At 32.0% G+C, this 25,049-nt stretch overlaps 1 long non-coding RNA gene across 1 annotated transcript in view; it reads left to right on the plus strand.

Moving 5' to 3' along the window:
- LOC141492063 (uncharacterized) overlaps positions 1-25,049 on the plus strand; it is an 88,074-nt gene that overhangs the window by 23,386 nt on the left and 39,639 nt on the right. The window contains exon 3 of the long non-coding RNA XR_012469841.1: positions 16,544-16,637. This is a non-coding gene — a long non-coding RNA (uncharacterized LOC141492063). The remainder of the gene's footprint in view (positions 1-16,543; positions 16,638-25,049) is intronic.

Consider the following 25,049-nt stretch of genomic DNA (forward strand, 5'->3'; position numbering starts at 1 on the left):
ATTCTGAAACCACATCTACTATATACCATGCTGCCACTTATTACTGAAAAAATACAAGTGAACTCATTATATTTTTGTAAATCTGCATTTTTAAACCAGAAGTTTCCCAAAGTATTACTATAGTGAACTTTATATTTTCCTTTTAAAAGGAGTTGTTGATTTTTGAGGTCCAAGTCAACCAGACCTAATCTGGGAAGACAACAAATCTTCAAGGAGATTTCAGTTAGGAGAAACAACATGAGAGAAGGAAGAATATCAGATTTGGATGCTCAGGATTGGTTTAAGTATTATGTCTGACTCTGTAGGATTTGAAGCAAGTCATATAACATTATTGAGCCTCATTTTCTTCATTTGTAAAATGAGTTTAAAAACACTTTCTTCCCTCTTCACCCCTCCCCAGTGATTTTAAAGTTTCAATGATCTTTCAGTTGTTTTTTTCAGTTATACCATTTGCAGTTTTCTTGGCAGAGATACTAGAGTTGTTTTGCCCTTGCCTTTTCTATCTCATTTTACTGATGAGGAAACTGAGACAAAAAGGGTTAGGTGACTTGCCCAGGGTCACACAGTAAGTGTCTGAGACCAGATTTGAACTCAGGAAAATGAATCTTCTTGACTTCAGGCCCAGCATTTTATCCACTGCATCAATAGTCTATTAATTTTTAAATCCTTTTCTATGTCTTCTTCCTTTTTGACCACTTATATATGAGACAGTGTAAAAAGCTGACTCCTAATAAATACTCTCTCCTTCCTGTGATTCTGGGACTTTTTAGAAACTCATGCCTACCTTTACAGAAATTTTCTCACTATACCTTGAATGCATTCCTCATCTTTGATTTTCATATTCTTTCTTGCAAGCTTCAGGTGTAGAGAGTAAAGCTGATGACTGTTTCACTTAAATCCAAATCATGTGAAAGTCAAAACTTTATCCTAATGGTGTCATTGGTTTTCTTTGAGAATGAAGGAGGAACATGAACAACAGATACCTCCATCTCAATAAAGCTCCTCTAAGAGCTCCCTTCACAGAACAGTTAGTACTCTGGTCCTCAACTATTCCTAGGATACTTTGTATGATGTCTCCTTATTCCCTTCATCCTCCTCCTGTTGTGTTATCCTTTTTGTATATGTCATATTCTTCCAGTGGAATGTGTGCCCATTGAGGGTAAGGACAGTTTCATTCTTTTTTTTTTTGAATCTCTAGAACTTTGCACATAGGAGAGAGTAACTTCTAAAGATTAAGTGAGTTGTCAAGATCAAATAAAACAATAAAATAATTTTGTTATTTTTATGATTTTTGAAAGTATAAAGTGCTTTAATTCTGCTTATGGTTCTGGAAACTTCATTTTAGGAAGGTTATTGTTCAATAGGAATGTCTCATCAAGAGGAAAATTAAGATTTCAAGGAAACTTGAAACAATGACTATAAGGAGATCCACAGAAGCAACTAGAAAAATTTAGCTTGTATTAGGGAAGACTTAAAAGGGATATAATTATCATTTCCAAATATTTGAAGACTACACAGAGGAGATATATGACATTTTTTTCCTAGAGAGTATAGAGTTAGAACCAATGAGTAAAAATTACAGGGTTGAAAATTTGTGCTTGATATAAGGAAAAGCTTTCCAAAAATTCAATAGATTGCTTCAGCAAACATGAGAATTCCCTATGAGTGGAATAAATTGCTTGTCTTTCATTTTTAAAGAGGGTGAATGATATTACAGGGCAATGTCTTGACTCATGTGTGAATTGAATTTAAGTGAGGCAGAGCTTCACAAAGTTGTTAGCCTCAGTCTCTCTTCTAGAGTCACAAAGTTAAGTCACAAGTCAAAAGTCAATACAATCAGTGATGGTCCAGGATGCAGTTTATAACCTTGGTATTTTCAGTGTCTGACCAAGCTCTAGGTGTTCCACAGTTCCTCAGTCACCTTATGGTTGTTGGAACAAATCATTCTCATCTACCCATTCCACCAGAGAAAGTCTTTACATGCTTGGCGTAGACAATCTTTTACCTCACTAATGGGTTTTAGATCTATTAGCGTTCTATGATTTAGCTTGTCTGCTTAGAGAGTTTTTCCAGTTGTTCACGCTATAACTTTTTGGAGGCATAGGTGAGAATTGAATGACTGGTGAACAGCATAACATCTTTTTGAAGAGGTTCAATAGCCACTTGTAGGTGATGACATGACCTTGAAATTTTTAAAGAATGACTATGTTCTCAAGTTAGAACTTAGAGGTTTTAATTTAAATGTTAGAGTTGAATTAGTTAATAAACTAATTAATAAACTAATTTAATTTGTCATGGGGTAGTCTTTCCCATTGCCTATATTGTTCATATGCCAACTACTTCATTAATATATGCAAATGAAATTTTTTACACAATAAAATTGGAAAGAGTAAAAATTGCCATGGTGTCTTCTAACCTAAATCCAAAGAATTTTCCCTCAACTAGGTTATAAAGGACAGTGGAAACTGTAGTCTCTTGTCCAGGCTTATTAAGCCTCAAAAGACTGATTCTGAAATGTCAGTTCTCTAGTCACCAAATGTAAGATCTCAGTGTTCTTTCTCAGAACACTTTGAAAATGAGAAACATGAAATTTTCAGATAAGTGTAAGTGTTTTATCAGAACACAATATTAAGCACTGTCATGTTGCTAAATGGAGGTGAGGTCAAAATTGCTGTAACAGGGAAACGTTCATTCACCAGAAAAATAAAGCAATTGTGATTTATACATTCTGACTCTTTGAAAAGAGGTCCTATTGTGGCTCTATTCATATTTGTCAGTGTCAGTCAAACATTGTATCAGTCAAATGATAAATATTTTTTACTCTACTACCAGTAAGTGTGAGAAATTGTACTAAGCATTAGGTACACGTAGAGACAAAAGACTGTCTATGCCCTGAAGGGGCTTACAATCCAGTCACTGTAACCATCATTTGACCTTTATGGTTTAGCAATACAACATGACTTAGGTTGTAGAAATAAAAAAAAATCCAATACTAAAAACAAATAACCTGGGTGAAAAACTATTTTAAGAATTGCCTGCTACAGGCATAGAAAGCTGACCAATTTTTGCATTTCTGGGCTTAAGTGATGTGATAAAAACACTGTGATGGCTACTGAACTTGTCTTTAAAATGTACAAATAAATTATGGTCCTTTGCTTCCTGTAGTTTATTGAACATTTAGTGGAATGAGTGCCCCCATCAAAGAATTCTGCCAAGGCATGCAACTAAAAGAATTGTCATGTAAGTGGTATAGGTAAAATTGCATTATTGAGAGTACATCAATTAGTTTTCATTCCACAAGCTACATGGTTCAGTAAGTTCCTATATTCCATATACCTATATACCATTCCATATTTCTATATATCAGGGAGAATTCTGTGTAAGAATGAGACTTGACATTATATAAGCAAATTTCAGGGAGTCATAAAAGAGTAATTCTAACTTTTAAACTCTAGGTTTTCTTTCATTGTTTTCTAAAAAATAGTAAGTAGCATCTTGCCATTAATTAGAACATTCTTTCTGATGCTTTATTATAAGTTAATTTTCTTTAAAGATAAGGAATGGATATAAAAACAATGACAAGTTCATTTATTGCAAGGTTTGTCCTAATTTATTAGTCTCATGAATCAGAGATAATAAAAGGTCAGAGACCATGACACTTGATATTCTGGAAGGCAAAGGAGATAGAACTAGAACCAAGAATCACATGCCCAGCAAAATTAAGCATTATAGCTTCAAAGAAAAAAAGTGCTTATTCAATGAAATATAAGTATTTCAAGATTTCCTAAGGAAAAGATGAGAATTAAACTAAAAGTCTGATCTCCAATATTAATACCCAAGAAGAACATAAACAGGTAGCAAGGGAAAAGAAAACATAAGGGATTTAATATAGCTAGCTGTTTACATCCATACCTAGGAAGATGATGCTTGTTATTCTTAGAAATTTTATCACTAATAATACAGCCAGAAGGACCATACATAGACATAGGGTGTGTAAAGTTAATTTTATGGAATAACATTAAAAAATAACTAAGGGATGAGAAAAAAGGACTACATTGAGTCAGACTGAAGGGAGAGATAGAATAGGATAAATGATTTCACCTTAGCAAGTATAAAAGATCCATTATAGTGGAAGGGAAAATTGGAGGATGGGAAATATGCATTGGTTGAATTTTGCTCTCATCAGTATTGGCTCAAAGAAAAAATAATATACAAAATCAATTGACTATATAAATTTTTCTCACACAGCAGGAAGTAAAAGGTGAAGAGATTAAGTAAAGGGGAGAACTAATAGAAGGGAGGGAAGATCAGAGGAGATGTTAAACAGAAGTAAAACATTGTCCAGGAGGGAAAAGTGAAAGGAGAAAGAGGACAAACAGGAGCAAAAATAGGTTAAGGAAAATAGTCAGTTAGTAATCATAACTATGAATGTAGGTGGGCTGAATTCTTTCATTAAACAGGAGCAAATAACAGAGTGGAACAAAAAACAGAATCCTACAATATGTTGTTTACAAGAAAAAAGTACGAAGAAAATAAAGTATCAGTCTCAAAAATAAAAAGGGTAAAATTACCACCAATGAAGAAGAAATTAAAGCAATCATTAGGAAATTTTTGCCCAATTATATGCCAATAAATCTGCCAATCTGAATGAAATCAATGAAATATTTATGAGAATATAAATTACCCTGATTATCAAAGCAGGAAATCAAATGTCTAAATAACTCCATTTTAGAGAAAATGAACAAGTCATTAATGAACTCCCCCCCCCAAAAAATAAAAACCTAGGGCCAGATGTATTTAAAGGGAATTCAACCAATTTTTTAAAGAACAATTAATTTCAATTCTATGTAACTATTTAGGGAAAAAAGGCAAAGAAGAAGTCCTGCCAAACTCCTTTTATGACACAAATATGGTCCTGATGCCTAAGCCAGGAAGATCACAATTAGAGAAAGAGAAAGAAAATCATAGACCAATTTTCCTAATGAATATCAATACAATTTGAATTAAATAATATCAAAGTAATTACAGAAATGTATCACAATAATTCTACACTATGACTGGGTGGGATTTATACCAGGAATTCAGGGTTAGTTCAAAATTATCAAAATTATCAACATAATTGATATCAATTATATCAATAACTAAAACCCACAGAAATCATATATCTCAATAAATGTTTTAAAAAGCTTTTGACAAAATACAGAAGCATTCCTATTAAAAGCACTAAAGTATAAATAATAAAGAAACCATATCTTAAAATGATAAGTATTATCTATCTAAAACCATGAGGAAGTATTATCTGTTATGGGGAAAAGCTAAAAGCCTTCTTGCTAAGATCAGGGGTGAAGCAAGGGTGCCAATTATCACCACTATCATTCAGTATAGTACTAGAAATGCTAGCTATAGCAATAAGAGAAGAAAAAGAAATCAAAGAAATTGGAATAGGCAATGAGGAAGTAAACTGTCATTCTTTGTAGATGATATGATGGTATACTTAGAGAAAATTATAGAATCAACTAAAAACTATTTGAAATCGTAATAACTTTAACAAAGTTGTAGGATATGAGATAAATCAACATTTCTTTATATGACCAACAAAGTCCAGCAGAAAAAGATAGAAAACCATTCAAAATTACTAGAGACAATATAAAATACTTGGCAGTCTACCTACCAAGACAAACCCAGGAACTATATAAACACAGTTAAAAAACTTTTCACACAAATAAAGTCAGTCACAAATAGAAAATTATTAATCGTTTATGGGTAGCCTAAGCCAATATAATAAAAATAACAATTCTGCCTACACTAATTTATTAATTCAGTGTCATACCAACCACTAAATCAAAGTACTAAAAAATTATTTGAGCTAGGAAAAAAACAACAAAATTCATCTGGAAGAACAAAAGATCAAGATTAATTCAAGAGAATTAATATTAAAAAATACACGGGAAGATGGCCTACTAATTCCAGATATCAAATTACATTATAAAGCAGTAATCAGCAAAACTATCTGGCTAAGAAATAAAATGGTGGATCAGTAGAATAGATTATGTTCTCAAGACACAATAATGTCTTGAAGCCTAGTGCTTGATAAACCCAAAGACCCCAGTCTTTGAGATAATAACTCATTATTTGATTGCTGGGAAAACTAGAAAACAATAGGACACAAACTTAGGTATATACCAACATCTCAAACCATATACTAAGATAAGGTCAAAATGGGTCCATTATTTAGACATAAAGGGTGATACCATAAGCAAATTAGAAGAGCAAAGAGACTACCTGCCAGATCTATGGGAAGAGAAGAATTCGTGACCAAACAAGAGATAAGAGAGCATCACAAAATGTGAAATAGATAAATTTTTATTATATTAAAATAAAAAGGTTTTGTACAAATGAAATAAATGCAACCAAGATTAGGAAGAAAGCAGAAAGACAGGAAATAATCTGTATAGCAAGTATCTTTGATAAAGGCCTCCTTTCTCAAATATACAGAGAAATGAATCAAATATATAAGAATACAAGTAATTCCCCAATTGATAAATACTCAAAGGATATGAATAGGCAGTTTTCAGATTAAGAAATTAAAGCTATCTATAATTATATGAAAAATGCTCTAAATCACTATTAATTAGAGAAATGGAAATTAAAACAACTCCATAGCCTCATATCACACCTATCTGATTAGTTAATTTGACAAAAGAAGAAAATGATAGTTGTAAACTGATACAACATTCTAGAGAGCAATTCTAAAGAGCACTCAAACTGTGCATATCCTTTGATCCAACAATATCCCTATTAAGTCTATATCACAAAGAGATAATAAAAAATAGAAAAGGACCCACATATTTATAGCCCTTTTCATGGTGGCAAAATATTGGATAAAGGGGTGTCCTTTAATTGGGGAATGCCTGGACAAGTTGTGGTATATAAATATAATAGAATACCATTATGCAATAAGAACAGTTAGATTTCAGAAAAATCATAAAATACTTAAGCAAAACCAGAAAAATATCTTACACAATATCATCAACCTTGTGTAATAATAAGCTATGAACAATTCACAAAGGAAGATGCTATTCACATACAGATAAAGAATTGAGGAACTCTGAATATAAGTTGAAGCATATTTTTGTTCACTTTATTTTTTCTTTTGATTGAGTTATCCTTTCATAACTGTGCCTAATATGGAACTTATATTACACATTATATGTGTCTTTATATTTGTTTTTTAACTTAATGCAAGGACAAAACAAATGTTTCTCCCCAAATAATCTAACTTTGAATAAGAGTATAAACAAATATATTGGTACAGGTTTAGGTAAAGACAAACTTGGAGAAGATTCTGACTAACAAAATTATTAGAATGTTGAACAGCATCTTAGGGAGCCAAAGATTAATGAAATGGATAGATTCGCATAATAAAAAAGGTAAGAGGTTAGAAAAATTTACTTTCATAGAAAAGGATGTTTTGATAAATTGAGTAACATTTGTGCACAATAAGAAATTAAAGTAATTATTATGTTCAACAATGAAATGCAATAGGCAGTTGCATTGCTTAGTAAATAGAGTGCTGGGCCTAGATTCAGGAAGACCTGAGTTCAAATCTAGTCTCAGACATTTGTTAACTGTGTGGCTCTTAGTAAGTCAATCTCCCAGTGTCTCAGTTTCCTCAACTATAAAATAAATAGAAATAATAATAGAATCGATTTATCAGGGTCATTGTGAAGATCAAATGAAAAGATTTTTTGTGAACTTCTTAGCACAGTGCCTTTCATGTAGTAGATACAATAAATAGTTGTTCTCACACTTGTGAGACCTAGGAAATTTTTTTTTGTTTTAACAAATAAAATGTTTATTTTATTTATAATAATAAATAAAATTTATTTACAATAATAAAATAATAATACCTATAATAATAAGTGAATAAATAATAAATGAATGAATTTAAGTAATCATTCATGTATATAAATAAAATATATGACAATACTTAATATTTATTATAGACATATTATATAATAAATATTAATTCATGAATAAAATATATAAAATAAATGATGTATACAAAAATATTTTAATAAATATAATAATAATAATTTAATTTAGATTCATTTTATTTCAGAAAAGGACTAAATATGGCATTCCTTTTTATTTTTCCATCCACAAGAAGTCTTTGTAACAGCCTCTTCCTTGCCAATAAACTTTGACTTATCTTCCAATTTTCCCACTAAACATCTCAACAGTCCCATTTATAGAATATTCATCATAAAGAATATTTCTTTTCCTCAGTCAAACTAAGTAATCTAAAACAGAATTAACCTTAACTTTTTTTTTAGGATTTCGCAAGGCAATGGGGATAAGTGGCTTGCCCAAGGCCACACAGCTAGGTAATTATTAAGTCTCTGAGGTCAGATTTGAACTCAGGTACTCCTGATTCCAGGGCCAGAGCTCTATCCACTGTGCCACCTATCCACCCCTTAACCTTAACTTTTAATGAAAACTAAATTTTACCGAAAAATTGCAAACTTTAGAAATAGAAAATAATGCATTTTTAAAAATTTTATATCTTATGCATTGTATATATCTATCTTTGATCATGAAATAATATGTTTTCAGAAAGCTTAAATAAGTATGGGAAGTAGAGTGTGGAAAAGAGGTTTCTGTCTCAACCATTTATATCTAACAGATAGCTGTAACACTCTGATAGTGGTAAACCTGACTCAATTGATCCTCCTACCCAATTGTTCCTGCTATTTTGCAACTAATCACCAGTTAAATTAAATCCTACAAGAAGTTAAATTGAAGAAAAAAAAGAAAAAAGTCAAATCAGTTACTTGATTGAGTAAGATTGCTTTATTTGATTGACTTGTCTAGCATGGGTCTTTAAGGAATTCTAAAGACATACAAATGGATTTTGTGCTATCTGTCCCACTTCTCCATTCCATTAATGCATATAACTAAAAATCCAACATAATTTTAAGAACTTTCAATCAGGGCATTCTAATAAAGTGATGAATTATAATGATGCATTCAATTTTTAATTTTTGGAAATCATTAATGATACATTTTGTTTTTACATCATCTAAATTTCTCAAAATATCTATTCCTCCCCTTCCTTCCCAAGATCATCCTTTATAACAAAAAATAAAAAAGAAAGAAAAACTACTTAGGCAAATCTAATCAATACCTTAACTAAGTCCAGCATCACATGTGGAATTCCATACTTATAGTATTCCACCATTGTTAAAAAAAAAAGTATGGAATTCCATTCTTGATTTTTTGGGGACTATGTTTGGTCATTATCAATTTATAGCATTAGGTTTTGATTGTTTCATTGTTATTTTTTCATTTACATTGCCATATTAATTATGTATATTGTTTTCTGAGTCTCCTTAGTTCACTTTGCATCAATTTATATGTCTTTTCATACTTGTTTGAATTTATCAGTTATCATATCTTACTTGTAATTTCTTACAATAAGACATATATATATATATATATAAATGTATTATATGTGACATTATATTCATATGCCATAAGTAAGCATGTACTTTGCTTATGGTTCTTTGATATTATAAAGTGCTGCTATAATTTTTAATTCAGTTTTATAAGAAGGGAGAAGTAAGGTAATATGTTTATGTTCCCAAAGAACATTTCTTGGTGCATTAAAACAATTTAGAGGCAGGTCAAGTCTTATTGAACCTCTGAGGCTTGACAGATAATTTTCAAGTAGCTTAGGTTAAAAAAGTAGGGAATCTTCAATTTATTTCAATGAAACATTAAAAATCTTCCTCATAAATCTTGGAAAACTGACTCACTTAAATTGATGCAGTTTGTCATTTCAATAAACCTGAAATTCTGTGAAAAAATCCACTTATTTGACAAGGTCCCTGGGTAGGGGTCACAGTTCTTTCTGCTCAATTTCTTCATCAAATATTATTTATTTAATAGACACTATGCATGTAAAATATACAAGTCATCACACTTGGGGTTGGTAGCAGGGGACAAAAATAAAATAAGACCTGTTCTATGTTCACAAGATGTTTATACTATATAAAAGGAAGAAAGGTTATTACAGTAATAGAATACAAAAATAGAATATAAAAGCATAAATATAGCTAGAATTTGTATAGTGATAAAGTTTGCAAGGTGTTTTTATATGCTATCATATTTTATATTCACAGCAATTCTATGAGGTAAGTGGTATTATTAACCCCAGTTTTACAGATGAAGAAACTGAGACTTACACAAATGGCATGCCCAGGATCACACAGCTATTAAGTGTCTGGGGAAGAATTTAAATTTAAAATCTTCCTGATTCCAAGTCTAGCATACTTATCCATTGAGTAAGAAAGAGGTATAAATAAGATGGAAAGAAAAATTTTAGGATGGGAATGTCATTTCCAGGAAAAATATCAGGAAAAACGTTAAGGAGGAGTTAAAAGCTAAATTGATTTTACAAAAACTGGTAGAATTTGAATAGGTGAAGATGAAGCAGGGATGTGAGAATTCGTGGGATGGGAGCAATATGAACAAAAACATTAAAGAATAAAAAATAGGACATGATGGGAAACAACAAATAATCCCACCCGGCTGCAGCATAAAATATATGAAGAGGGTGAGTGTCATCAGAGTGGAAAAATAATTCCATGTTAAAGAGGACCTTCATTATCAGGTAAGATATTGCCTTGCCTTACATAATTCCCTTCAATTCAGTCTTGCAAGTATTTATAAAGAGCCTAGCATGTATAAGGCATTTTCTAAGTACTAGGGCTATAGACAAGGAAAACTTCTCACTGCCTTTAATGTGCTTCCATTCTATTGGAAGGGCACAACTCATGCATAAATGGGGGGGGATTAAAATTTGAAGAGATAAAGTGACTAAAAATGATGGGAATCAGAAAAGACTTGAGAAAAAGGGAATTTAAGCCCTAATGGAAGTGAATAGTTCTAAGATCATAAAATGAGCTGGAAATATATTTCAATTGTTGGTGGAGGAATGGCCCATATTGGTTTTAAAAAAATAATAATAATATTATCAAAAATTTACATAGAACATTAAGGTTTACAGGAAATGGAATGCCTAATGTGAAGAAAAGCAAATAAATCAGTGTGTCTATTTTTTTGCCTTTCTTTTTGTATTTCCAGTATTCAGACAGCAAAGTGGAAGGTTAAGCAAAGTATTTGAGTGTAAGATCTGAGTTCTAATCAAGTTTCAGACACTTACTATTTGTGCAACTCTGGGCATATCACTTAAACTTTGCCATCAATTTTCATCATTACTTCTGTTAAAAGTAATACAGATAAGAGTAAAACCCATGTTCCAGTGTTGTTGTGTGAACCTAATAACATTACAGATGAAAAACACTTGATAAACCTTAAAACAGTAGGTAAATTGTTAGTTGTTAGTATTATATTTCATTATATATGTTTATATCTCCATTCAGTCGATAAATATATATGTATATATAGCATTTATAGTATTTAGTTTAGCATCTGGACTCAGTTCATAGTCTATACTTAATAAATACTTTAGACTTTAGATTTGACTGTCAAAGAATATATATGAAAGGGGAATCATAGAAAGTGAGCCTATAAAAGTAAGTTGATCATTTTTTGATGATCAACTATTATTGACTTGGCTCTTCTCAGCAATACAGTGATCATAGACAATTCTAAAAGATTTGTGATGGAAAATGTCATCTGTAACCAGAGAAAGAACTGGAGAGTGTTAACACAGAGCAAAGCATACTATTTTCCTTTTTTAAATTTGTTTTTTGCTTTGTCTTTCTCATGGTTTTCCCCTTTTGTTCTGATTCTCCTTTCATAATAATTAGTTAGCTATATAATAATTAGTTAGCTATGAAGAGATTTGTAACATGACTGTGAATGAAAAACCTATATTAAGATTACATGCTATCTTAGGGAATAGGGAAGGAAGGATAGGAGAGAGAAAAACTTTGCAAAAAATGAATTTTGAAAACTGTCTTTAAATATAATTAGAAAAATTAATAAAATTGAAAAATATAAATGTAAGTTTGAGTCATATTGTGAATAATTCTAAATGTCAGTTTGAGGATTGTGAATTTTTTCACAGAGGCAATAGAGAGCTACAGAAGTTTCTTGAATTTAGAAATTCCATTGTCTTTAACAATGCTATTTTGAAAGTTGAATGAAGAATAAAGATGGTAGACTGAAAGGAGGCAAATTAATTAGACCCTAACACAATACTATAGGTGATAAAAGATAAGAATCCTGACCTAGTCTGATAGTCATGTGAACATAAAGAACGGAATGGATGAGATGCTTTCTAGAGATATAATTATCCATTGATGTATTAAGGGGTTAAAGGAAAGTGAAGCTGAACATGTTCTTGAATTTGTGAACCTGGATGACTAGGACTGATCCACTCATCAGAAAGAGGAATATTGGAGCAGATTTAAAAAGGAAGTTGTTGTGATAAAGCGCATATGAATTCCGATGGGATGCTAGGATTGGAAACAGAATCTTGGGAGAAATAACAATTTATTCATTCATTCATTCAACAAACATTTAAGGACTTATGATGGTCAGGTATCTGTCTTAGTTTTAGGGAGAAATACAACTCTAAAGTAAGACATGTCCCTTATCATCAAGTAATTTATAATTTAATAACCCTTGTGATAAAAATTTGTCTATAAGATATTTGGAGTAAAGTGTCATGACCATGCCTCCACAAAGGCTCTTCTTCTCTAATTTTAGTCTTTATTTCACTGAAGCAAGCAATTGATTTTCTTCTCCAGGTTAAACATGCTTAGTTGCTTTAGTCATTCCATAAATAGTATAGCCCTATATAGATTATTTTATTATCATTCATTAATTATAGTTTAAAAAGCTGTAAATCAATCTATAGTACTAATACCTAACACACTTTCTCTAATTTTTCTCCAATAATTTCATGAGAGGGTTGGTAAAAATGCTTTGTAAAATAAAGCATTATATAAAAGTGAGCTATTATTACTGTTGTTCAAGAAACTTAGATGTCAGAAGAGAGATAAAATACTTTGATAAAATCAAGATAAAGTATATCTTTCAAGATAATCTGATTTATAGGTCTACTAACCCCATCAAAATGGAAAACAAGGTTACCTTGACATAATTTCTTTCTTATTAAACACATTCTGAGTCTCATTGATTTCTTTTTTCCCTTCTAAACATTTATAAGAAAACTGCTTAAGAATCTATACTAAAATCTTATAGTCATTGACTTCAAGTTAATTCCCTTCTGTAGTTTCTGGACTCCAGTCTTTTACCTATCTCCAGTCTTCTGCCACCACTCTCTGTGGCTCTTTGCTCACATCTGAAAGTTCTATCTGATACCCTGCAGGATAATTGATCAAAACTGGAGAGTTCATTTAATGGCATGACCATACTAAATATCTCTTTACCCTTAGTTATCTCTTAATCAAGTCTATGCTTTCCTTTCCAATTGGAATAGTTCTTCATTTCCCTTCCTTGGCGGAAAAGATGAAAGTGAAATAGGAGATGAGAATAATTATTTTCTCTGTCAAGTCCCATAGAATCCTATCTTTCCCTTAACCTCACTGGAAATATAGGCTAAAAGTTCTCTTTTTTGCCCTCTTTAGCAACCTTGCAATCCTGAACTGATTCTTCTACTCTGACAATCTCCTTAGCAACTATGTCATCTATTGCTTATGTTATTCATTGTGGCACTTCAATCAATCAGTCAAAAGCACTTATTAAGTATTACTGTGTTCCAAGGTCATTCACTCTCATTTATCTAAACTGCAGTCAAAAATAATAATGGGTAACGTTTATATATCATTTCAAGGTCCACAAAGAGCTTTACAAGTTTTATCTCGTTTTACTCCTCACAATAAATCCCAGAGAGATAAATGCCATTATCATCTATCTCATACAAATGAGAAAACTGAAGTACAGAGAAGTTAAGTGACTTGCCCAGGATCACAGATTTAGTAAGTATCTGATGTTAGATATCAACTCAAACATTTTGAGTCAAGGCTCCATGCACAGATGTTGACTAAGATGAAGAATGCAGGATTAAATAACAAAGATATGAAGAGTCAAAATAGTTGACTCACTGTTTGAAAATTTCACTTGTGTAATTCTAAACAATTCAATTCATTGGAAACTTCATTTAAAACATACTATGTTCAAGATATTGAACTAAATATCCAGGGAGGATGCAAAAAATGAAAAACTCTCCCTCTTTTGTTGTTGTTGTTGTTGTTGTTGTTCAGTCTTTCAGTTGTGTCTGATTCTGTGTGATCACATTTGGGGTTTTCTTGGCAGATCCTAGAGTAGTTTGCAATTTCCTTCTCCAGTTCATTATATAGTTAAATAACTGAGGCAAAGAAGGTTAGGTAACTTGTCCAGGGTCATACAGCTAGCAAGTGTCTGAGGATAAATTTGAACTTGGGTCCTCCTTACTACAGGACTGACATTCTACCTAGTTCCTTCCCCTACCCCCAACTCCTTGCTTTCTTCAAAAATCTTATACTTTGTAGGGGAAGGGATGAGAAATTCTGTATTTAAGAAAATTAATTGGTTAATTGGTTAATAAGAAAGAGAGATTTAATAATTAGGCTAAGGGCTCTTATAATTTTAATGAAAATATTGCAATATAATTGGTATACTTTCAATCCTATATTTTTATTTTATTCATTTAAAACACTGTTCTGAAGAGGTTCTAATTGACTTCATCTTCATCAGACTGACCATGGAGTTCATGACACACAAAAAATTTTAAGAGTCCCTGAATTGATTTAAATTGATTTAATTGGAATTGATCTAAACCCTGAAAGGCTTTTCATTAATGCCCTTTATTTTTATATTATAGTCATTTCTAAAAGTATGTGCTCCCAATCCCAACAAAGTCTTCCCTTATGATAAATAAGTCAAGTAAAAATCAACTCACACTACAACCATAAATAACTATGTATATATATACATATACATATATATATATATATATATATATATATATATAAAATGTTATCCAAATTCATATGGTCAGACACAGGCATCCCTACCAAAAAAGAAGGGAAAAAAAGATAAAGAAGTATTTCCTCATCTCTTCTTCTAGTCCAAGATTAGCCATTATATTTACATATAGTTTGGATTTGTTTAGGTGACCAAAAGGCCAAATCTAAATTTAACTTCATTATTCAACTGAAATTGCTAAAATCCTCTTCCTCCTTGGGCTCTCTGAAGCATTTAACACTGTTGATTACCTTCTTTACCTAAATACTCTTTCTTCTCTGGGTTTTGAGACAATACTTTCTCTTAGCACTCTTTCTGATTCTTCTTATTGCCCTTAACTTGATCCATATTCATGCCATATTCACTAACTGTATATGTCCCTCTAGGCTCTGTCCTGGTCCCTTTTCTCTTTTCTCTCCTCACTCTCTCTTACTTCATGACCTCAAAAACTCCCATGAGTTTAATTACCATCTTTATACTGATGATTCACAGCATACTGTATAAATTAAGTACCAGTCATTCTCCTGATCCCTAGTTTCAGTTTATCTCTTGGATATTTAAAATTGGATATCCTGGAGACATCTCACACTCAACATATTCTAGACAGAATAATTATATTTCCCTCCAAAATCACTCCTCTTCTAAATCTCCTTATTACTATGGAGATCAATACCACCCCTCCAGGCATCCAAGAGTCACAAGCTTGGTATCATCCTAAACTCTTCACTCTCATACTACATAGCCAATCTATTGCCATATCATCTTATTTCAACCAACACAACATCTCTCCATCTAACCATGCTCCAACCATCATCAAATTTTGTTTAAGGTCAAGGTCTTCCATTGCATCCAAGACCATCTCTAGCCATCTTAATCCACATCTGGCCACTGGAGCCAAATGGCTCTGAAGGAGAACGTGAGGCTGGATACTCTACACAGTCCTTCACTTAAATCCAATACACAAAAATGTCATTGGAATCACCTGATGTCTTGGTTCCCTTTGAGAAGGACAAGCAACTACAATAGACCATTGAAATAACTTTCTAATTAGTCTCTTTGTTCTGTCTTTCTCTACTATATAGTTTTTTAAGTGATTTTGCCTAAATCCCAAATATAACATTTTCACTTCTGTATTCAATAATCTGCATTGACTCCATGGGATGTTGTAGAAAGAACACTAATTCAGAGAATCTGGATTCAAAACCTTCCTCCAACATTTTACTATTTTTGTAATCTGGGCAGGCCAATTAAAGTTCAAGGTCTAAATCTATAAAATTAGTCTTGAATTAGATGACCTTTAACTTATTTTCCAACTCTATTTCTATAATTCTAAGATCAAATTCAAAGCTAGTAACCTGGACTCATTCTATCTTTTGGGTCTCCCTGCACATTATTCCTTTCCAACATACCCAATAGACTAACGATATTGATCTACTTGCTAGTCTTCAAACATGACACCCCTCCTTCCAGTTCTACATTTCTGCACAGCCTGTCCCCATGCCTGAAATTTTCTCTCTCTTTATCTTACTTCTCACTTCAGAGAATCCTGGGTTTTGTTGAAGACAGCACAAACTCTAGCCATCTGCAAGAGGCCTTTGCCATGATGTCCATATGCAAGTGTCTTCTCCTCCAAAGTATGTATCCTGTACATAATTACTTATGTCCATGCCATCTCCCCCATTAGAATGTAAACTTGAGGGCAGGGACTTTTTTTACACTTTTTTTAATATCCCCAATGCTTGACAAATAGAAAGTGCCTAATTAAATCCTTATTGACTGATTTCCTTCCATCAAAAGTAACTATGTTCTAAGTTTATAAAAGTTTACTTTCAAAAATAAAGAAAGATGATGACTATTTTGCATTGGTAGTTATCTATAAAAATCAAATGTCATACTATATTGAGGTAATTTATTTTCATTCTGATTATTATTCATATTACCTTCTATTTAGGATTCTGGAACATCCCAATAGAGATGGGCAGAGACTATTCTTTTGCATTCCCAGTGGAATAGAGTAGGTGCCTAATATATGTTTATGATTGAATAATTTTCTGGAATTGACTATCATAAAAATGACTAGGTAAAAAACCCCAGGCCAGCCTATTTCAGTGGTTGTTTCCTCCAAAATTATTAGAAGTTACAATTTTCTGATATCTTCAAGTAAAACTGTCATTAAGTCTTTAGAGTATTATAAAGCATGGAATAATAAATAATCTCTTTTATTTTACCTATAATGCACAAATAATTGAATATTTTCTTAATTAAGAACTTGGGAACTACATTGCCTAAAAGTCAGAATGCCTGGGTTGAATCCCACCTTAGTTTCCTACTAACTGAAAATTGCTAACTTAGTAAAAGTAACAGACAGATTACATGCATTTATTTATTTATTCATTCACATGTTTTCACAACTTGACCTTGGGCAAAGTATTCTACATCAGGGATTCAAGTTCTTCTTCTATAAAATAAGGAGGTTAAAAATCGATGGGTCTCTAAGGTTGATTTTGGCTCCAAATCTTAGAAATCTGAAGAGTCTCCAGAAATAGATTTCCATATTGTGCCAGAATCAAACAATATTTTAGTGGATTAGAAAAACTACTGAATCAATGGAAAAATAAATCTGAATGGAAATACATGGCAATATTTACCTATGTTTACTAGAAACACAAGATGTATATAAATTTAATGTTTAGTATTATTATAAAAATAGTTTTTATCTTGTAGAGATTAAGAAAGTAAAGGCACAGAGATAAAAAAATTTTCAAGTAAATCTTAAAAATAATATTAGACCACATGTCTTTGGCATCTAAAGTCCACTGTATGTTGAAATAAAAAGTGAGCAAATATTGATCAAGAAAATGGAGTCAGAGAGTCTGGATTTAAATCCCATGCCTAATTCTGATGCTTTCTATTTGTGTGACCTGGGACAAGTCACTTGGTACCTGTGGTTCTCAGTTTTCTCATCTGTAAAATGATGTGGTTGAACTAGATGGCCACTGATCTTAATTTTCCAGATTTTAATTTCTGATTCTATAATATATGTGCACACAGACTTTACATAACTACCTCTATAACAATACTATACAATAATATCAACATATATCAAAGAACTATTGTGTGTATATATATATATATATGTATATATATATATATATATATATATATATATATATATGACATTTCCCCCTATTAAAAAGTCTATGTGCTAGAACTGGGGTAGATATAAAGTCAATAAAATGCTAACAAAGAACATGAGGGAGAGCTATATGGATAAGATCCTACTTATGCTAAATCTTTGAAAAAAAAGATGGGTAATATTTAAACACATAGAAATGGAATAGAAAAGGGATAAAATGAAATATAGCACAGAACTTATTGCCATATTATAGGATCTCAATAGATATTTTTTTCCACTCTATTTCCTCTCCCCTACAATGGTACTCCAAAAATAAAGAATAAGATAGTCAAAGTATAGAGGTAGGAAAGCATAGATTTTGCAAAGATAATGGAGAAAACTCCAGTTAGATATAGCATACAAGGCATGATAACGGTCACACATGTATATATATATATATATATATATATATATATATAACACAAAAATATAGCATACATAGATAAATAAATGTATATACGCACACACATAAATTAATATAACCCTAAATCAGTGCAATTTTCAGCTTTTATGAATATATTATATGTACATATATATTCATGTATACATATATATATATATATATATAATATATAGGCACATGCACACCTGACAACCAGCTTTTAGTTTAACAATGTTTAACAATGCTTACTGTCACTTGCAGAGTATGTAAACCTCCCATCCCTACCACCATCAAACCAAATGACACCTAGCTAGTTCAATAGCTCAGTAGCTTCTGATTCAATAATAGCTTCAACAAAAGTTGCTAGAGTCTCAATTCCTCAGCAGTTTCATCTACTGCAGTCTCAAAAACAGAAATTCTCACAAAGTCCTTGCCACTGTCAAATGGTTCAGTATCAGCAATGAATAGTTTTCTCAAAGGAAATGATACTAAAGAAGGTATATTAATGTCTGCTTTGTCATCAGATCCTACCAAATACTTTTTTAAAGAACTGAAGTGATTTTTATTCCATAAATTAACCCATTTATTTTTAGACTTTGGGCTGCAGATATTTGATAAGGAGAAAAATTTACAAGGTTTTTAAGATTTGGCTGTGACTGAAGAGAGGTATTGTATGTTCATGCTCCACCAGCTACAGTTTTCTCCTGGTATTAGACAATGACAATTTTCTACTGGTATTGGAATGTGAGCTGCATTTGGGCAAGGTCTATCTGACTTTTCTCTTTGAATTTTCAATGCTTACCACAATGATTTGCCCATAATAAATAGCACAGTTGGAAATCAAGCCTAGGATTTCTGCCACCAAAGTTTGTGCTTCTTTCACTATACTTTACTGATCAGATCTATGCATAAAGAATATTCATATGAAAAATGGATTGAATGAGGGAGAAGCTTAAAGTAAGGAGACTAGTTAGAGGAAATACCCTTCGACTTTCACTTAAAATACTTATATTTACAAAGTAATTCCTATATCTTTAATTTGGTTTGTTGAAATTATGTTTAAGTTAACTTTTCTATTTAGAGGATAGCAATATATGCTACCTTCAATTATAACTTTTGAGCCTGGTAGGATGATTTTTCAGGACAATAACTGAGCTGACGCTTTAACAGTTGCAAAATTAACTTTAGTTCTGAGACATCTTGATGCTATGATTCAATGGTCTTCTTGAGCTCTCTTGACTAATGCTCAAAACAATTTTATTTGGAGGTTACTCACAATTTGAAGAGTAGCACTGCAATTCAAATATGCCATGTGTAATCCCTATTAACTTATACTCTAAATATCAATAATTCATCATTGCTCTTTGCTGTATAAAATATTTTCGGCTTTTAAAGACATAGAATGCAGATACAAAGGAGGCTAAAATTTATCATATATATATATGTATATATATATATATATATAATTTTTCAATGAAATCATACTTTTTATTTAAAATTCCAAGTCAGAACTGTACTAATTATAAACACAAACAAAAATTTTTTTTTAAATGAAATGAGTACACTCAACCTATAGATCATGATCAGTCTACAGAAACTGAAGTTGACAGCTGCAGTTAGCTGGCTCCATGGACAGGGTGCTGGAGACATAAGTTCAAAGCCAGCCTCAGACATTTAATGGAAAATAATAATAGTTAGATAAGTTAGCACTTACTACATGGCAGACACTTTATAATTAGTATCTCATCTGATCCTCACAACAATCCTGGGAAGTAGATGTTATTATTAAGACAAACAGAGGTTAAGTAACTTGTCCAGGATCACACTGCTTAGTAAACTGAGACTGAATTTTAACTCAACACTCACCAATTGACTCTAGATCTGCAGCTCTATCCACTGTTCCACCAGCTGCCTCTAACTATGTGAGCCTAGACAAATCATTTAACATCTCTCTCTGTCTCAGTTTCTCAATCTGAAAATGGAGGTAATAAGGATCTAGGTGGTTCTAAGGATCAAATGAGATAATTTATAAAGCACTAATACAGTGCTTGGGACTTAGTAAACATTTATTAAATGCTTCTTCATTCTGCTTTCCCTTCCCCCCCTTTTATTTGATTTGTGGGATTCTCATTAGGAAAGGGGTTCAAGCCTCTGTTTATGTGGACCTTACATTCAGTACTCATTATCCTTCTCCAAATCTTCCACCACCATTAAATTAAAAGACTTCAGGGAACCAAAATCTTTTATACAAAAAGAAGGAAATTCCTTTTCCCCAGTTTCCTACCTTGTTAATCATTACCATTTCCATTGTGAAAAATTCACCTGTGAAGTGAATGAAAAACTGTTAGAGGACAATGTAATGTTTTTTGTTTTTCCTAATAAAAGGTTTCTAGATCATTGTTATAGATCAATTCTGTTGAGTAAATGGCAAAGAGGAATTAGTGGAATTCCAGAAAATCTCAACAGAGCCTATTGCCCCTATAATATATTCTAGGAAACTTGGAGAATAGGCAATGATCCTTTTATTATCATTAAATTTCATTACAATCAGTAAAGCTGCATGAGAGAGTAAGAATGGTCAATATGAGTAATGAATGCATAAATTTTGCATAAAATGCAAAAAAATGCATAAAATTTGACATATTAATGCATCACTATGTGGTTTTGGTCTAAATGAGTTTTGTTTTTTGTTGGAAGATTAATTAGACTTTGTCAATAGTAGAAATAAAGAAGAGAAATTTAGTGGCAGCTAGGTGGTGTAGTGGATAAAGCGCCAGCCTTGGAGTCAGCAGTACCTGGGTTCAAATCCAGTCTCAGACACTTAATAATTACCTAGCTGTGTGGCCTTGGGCAAGCCACTTAACCCCATTTGCCTTGCAAAAAAACCTTTAAAAAAGAGGAATTTATACTTAGTGAGTTTTGAACATTTCCTTTTTTGAATGTACCTACTTGAAAAAAAATAGGCTATTGTACACCAGATGATATACAAAAAAAAAATTCCATTTCCCACCTCCTAAAAAAAAGGTACTTGAAGCTATTTCACTAGCAAGTTCTCTCAACTCTCTCATCTCTTCATCTTTTCTAGACTGAAATAAAGGCGTTCCAGGGAAACCTTGGAAGTATAGGAAATTGTCTGAACTAGCAATGATGCCCCAACTTACATATTGTCCATCATTTCCCATAGGAGGTCAATGAATATATACTATACTATCACTTTCTAAATTTTTTTCATTAATCAAAGGTCAATAAATCACACTCAGTCAATCTCTCACAACCCCCTTTTTCATTCTTCCTCTATCTTTCCCTTTCTCTCTTTCAATTCTTACCCAGTTTCCTCAGGGAATTTTCTATTTTCTATTGTATGAGCTCCTCCCAAAATTATCTAAGTCATAGTTGATAATTCTCCCAATAGTTTGACATATAGTACCATAAAATACCCCTTCTCACAGTAATTCTATGTAATAGTATTTATATTAAAGAAGACTCATTTTAAAGTTAAATTTAACATAACAAAATGCAAGTGTTTGACTCAGATGTTTCCTCTAGAAATCCCCATCTGTCTTTTCATTATCCTTTCAAATTAAATGTTTCCCCTCAAGAATTATGAGAGAGAAAAAATAATTTCTTATTGAGTGTAATCATTTTCTGAGTCCCCCCCACTGGTTTATCTACTACAAATTCATATTATTACAGCTATATTTTAAATGGATCACGTTTTAATAGGCAAGTCTCTGAACTGTATCACCATTTCTAATACTGTTTATGGGTGGGAGAAATGTTCTGTGAGTACCAAAAATATAATTTATAAATTTTTAAGGCACAATTCACTTGTATATTGGTGACTGTCAGAATAGCAAATTACATTCACAGTGAAGGTTAAAGGTTCCTCTCTATCAGACATTAGTTTAATACTTCTTTGACTCAGTGATAAGAACATTCAGGAGTTCAAACCAATCACACCTTTTCATCTTGAGTTACTCTTGTCTCTGTCTTCGCAATCACTTAATATGCTGAAGACTTTCTTCTAGAAATTTTGATATCACATGGGCGTCAATGGAACACGAAGGCTGTCAATTATCCCTTGTCTTTAGCATATTGCAATATACTACTTGCTCTTCCAGTCATACTCTTCCCATTGGGTTTCAATTGCACCTACTAAACTATGCTATTAAGCCAAAATTACTCTGGCTCTTACTTATATGTCTCAGCCCAAGCCTCACTTGCTCATTTTGGGGGATCTTGAAAGCTCAAAATGCAAATAGAAATCATTTCTGTTTTGACAAGAACTCTGAGGGTCCTTCTCTCTTTTGTTAAGACACACTAGACCATATTTTGCCTTAATTCTTACCTATCCTTTAACTAATAAATGAGTATTGACTCAGACAAACTAAGACCTGGGAAAGACCTTGGTTTAGAAAGACTAAGATCTCCTATTACATCTAGGGCCATTGTCTGTCACTAATCTATGCCTCACTACTGGACCCCTATGACTCTGAAGGAGAACCTGAGGTTTAAAATTTTGAATGGCTCTGACTCACTTAAATTCAATTCACTTGTAAGTCAACTCTTGACTTTTCTGATATTATTGGTTCTCTTCAAGAATGAAGGATGAACAACAGTCTCCATTATCTTTCGTGCCCCTTCATCTGTGTAGTTCCACATTAGAAATACACTGCAACCTATCCATGCTCACCATATGTCTCTCCAAATCCCTTTGTAAGGGGACCTTACATGCACCTATAAATTTTTGTAGACTCTGACATTTCATGTTTCACAGCCTTAAAGTATCATCAAATATATATTAATTTTTAAATGAACTTTCAGGGAGAAGAAAGAAGTTTGAGTTTATCATAATCAATGCACAACTTCCCAAATTCAGTCCAACCCACTAAATTCCTATAAAGTCTCCAATTCAGGATCGACTAGAATTAGAATTAGAATCATAGCAGTGTTCAAATATTACCTAATACCTAAGCATACCTAAGTTTCTTCAAAAGCAGATGTACCTCATGTTTTTACCCTGTGCTAAAATATGAGATATTACTCTCCTTTCTACCCCTCCCACACTCCATGCAATGGGAGATATATATTGTGTTTATTTTCATTCTGAAAGAGATATAACTTTTGACACAACCAGTATGAGTGAGTTATGAAGACCTAACTCAGAAATGAAAGAAACATTATAATCAACCTTCGTGGATGACATGTTCCATTTATTCTGTTGAGATTCATTTAAGTTTATTTTAAAGGACCTTCAAAAATATGCTTAATCACATTGTCTTTGTGAATGTTGTATATTTAGTAAGTGATTTGAGTCACTTGTTCAAGACTAAGGCTGTCAGTTATGGTAGGCAGATCATGTTATCTTCACATAGGATGCAAATTATTTGATACTGAGACTTGTATTATTTCAGAAATGTTCTACTCACACTGGAAAAAGTCTGTTTTCACAAACTGTAACTTCAGTTCAGAAATAAATTGGGCAAGGAAAAAAATGAGAGGGGAATAAATCCCCTTGGGACTTTCTTTCCACACTTTATTAGCCACCACTTGAAATTCATTTTTCCTCATTTAAAAACTTGACATTCTACCTAGTCCTCTCCAAATGAAGGCAGTATCATATGTCCATGATAACCTTTACAAGTGAGACCAAATCCCTAAAAGTTATAAGAGGTGGCTCTTATAAAAAAGCTCACTGGAATCTAGTTGCTTACTATTCACTTATGTCCCTCAGTCTCATTAATAATTAGTTTCTTAAATATAATCTCTTCAAGAAAAGATGGAGGTCTGTGACTTTCCAGTGAATTTTATATCATGTAATATATTGTTGGTTGCTTAAGAAATTATAATATTGCAGAAAATCTTTTCTAGAGAACATGAGAAACTCACATCTAAACTCATGAAATCATTGGCTGGACGGTGCTATACAAAATTCCAAAGGGAAATATCATTACCAAGAGTGGGAACTGTCTAAAATTGGATGACATCTAATAATTAAAATAGGCTCAGCTGAGTGGATCCAAAAGCATGAAGGCTGCTAACAGATAAAGCTTCAAAATCTAAATGACTTGAACTTGAAGAGCATTTCAAAACCTCATTTGGAACAATAAAAAGATTGGTAAGGATAATAAATTATGTTGAACAATGATTAGGTAATGATGAGCACAAACTAGAAAAGAAGTTTCATTAAGCACAAAAAAATGGCAAATAGAGATAAAAATGGAATGCCACTAGAGTGAGAAGAGTCTTTTATATGCATATATATATACATATGTATATGTATATATATGTGTATATATATGTATACATATATATACATATATGTATATGTATATATATGTATACATATATATATATATATATATATATATATATAGTGGAGAAAGAATACTGTCCTCTAATAAGAAGCAGGAAAATCACCCAATAAATTCAATAAGCATTTATTAAGCAAAGAATGTTATGATCTTCATATATTTGCCAATCTTAGAT

Source organism: Macrotis lagotis, chromosome 6, assembly GCF_037893015.1.
Source record: "Macrotis lagotis isolate mMagLag1 chromosome 6, bilby.v1.9.chrom.fasta, whole genome shotgun sequence".
Taxonomy (NCBI): Eukaryota; Metazoa; Chordata; class Mammalia; order Peramelemorphia; family Peramelidae; genus Macrotis; species Macrotis lagotis.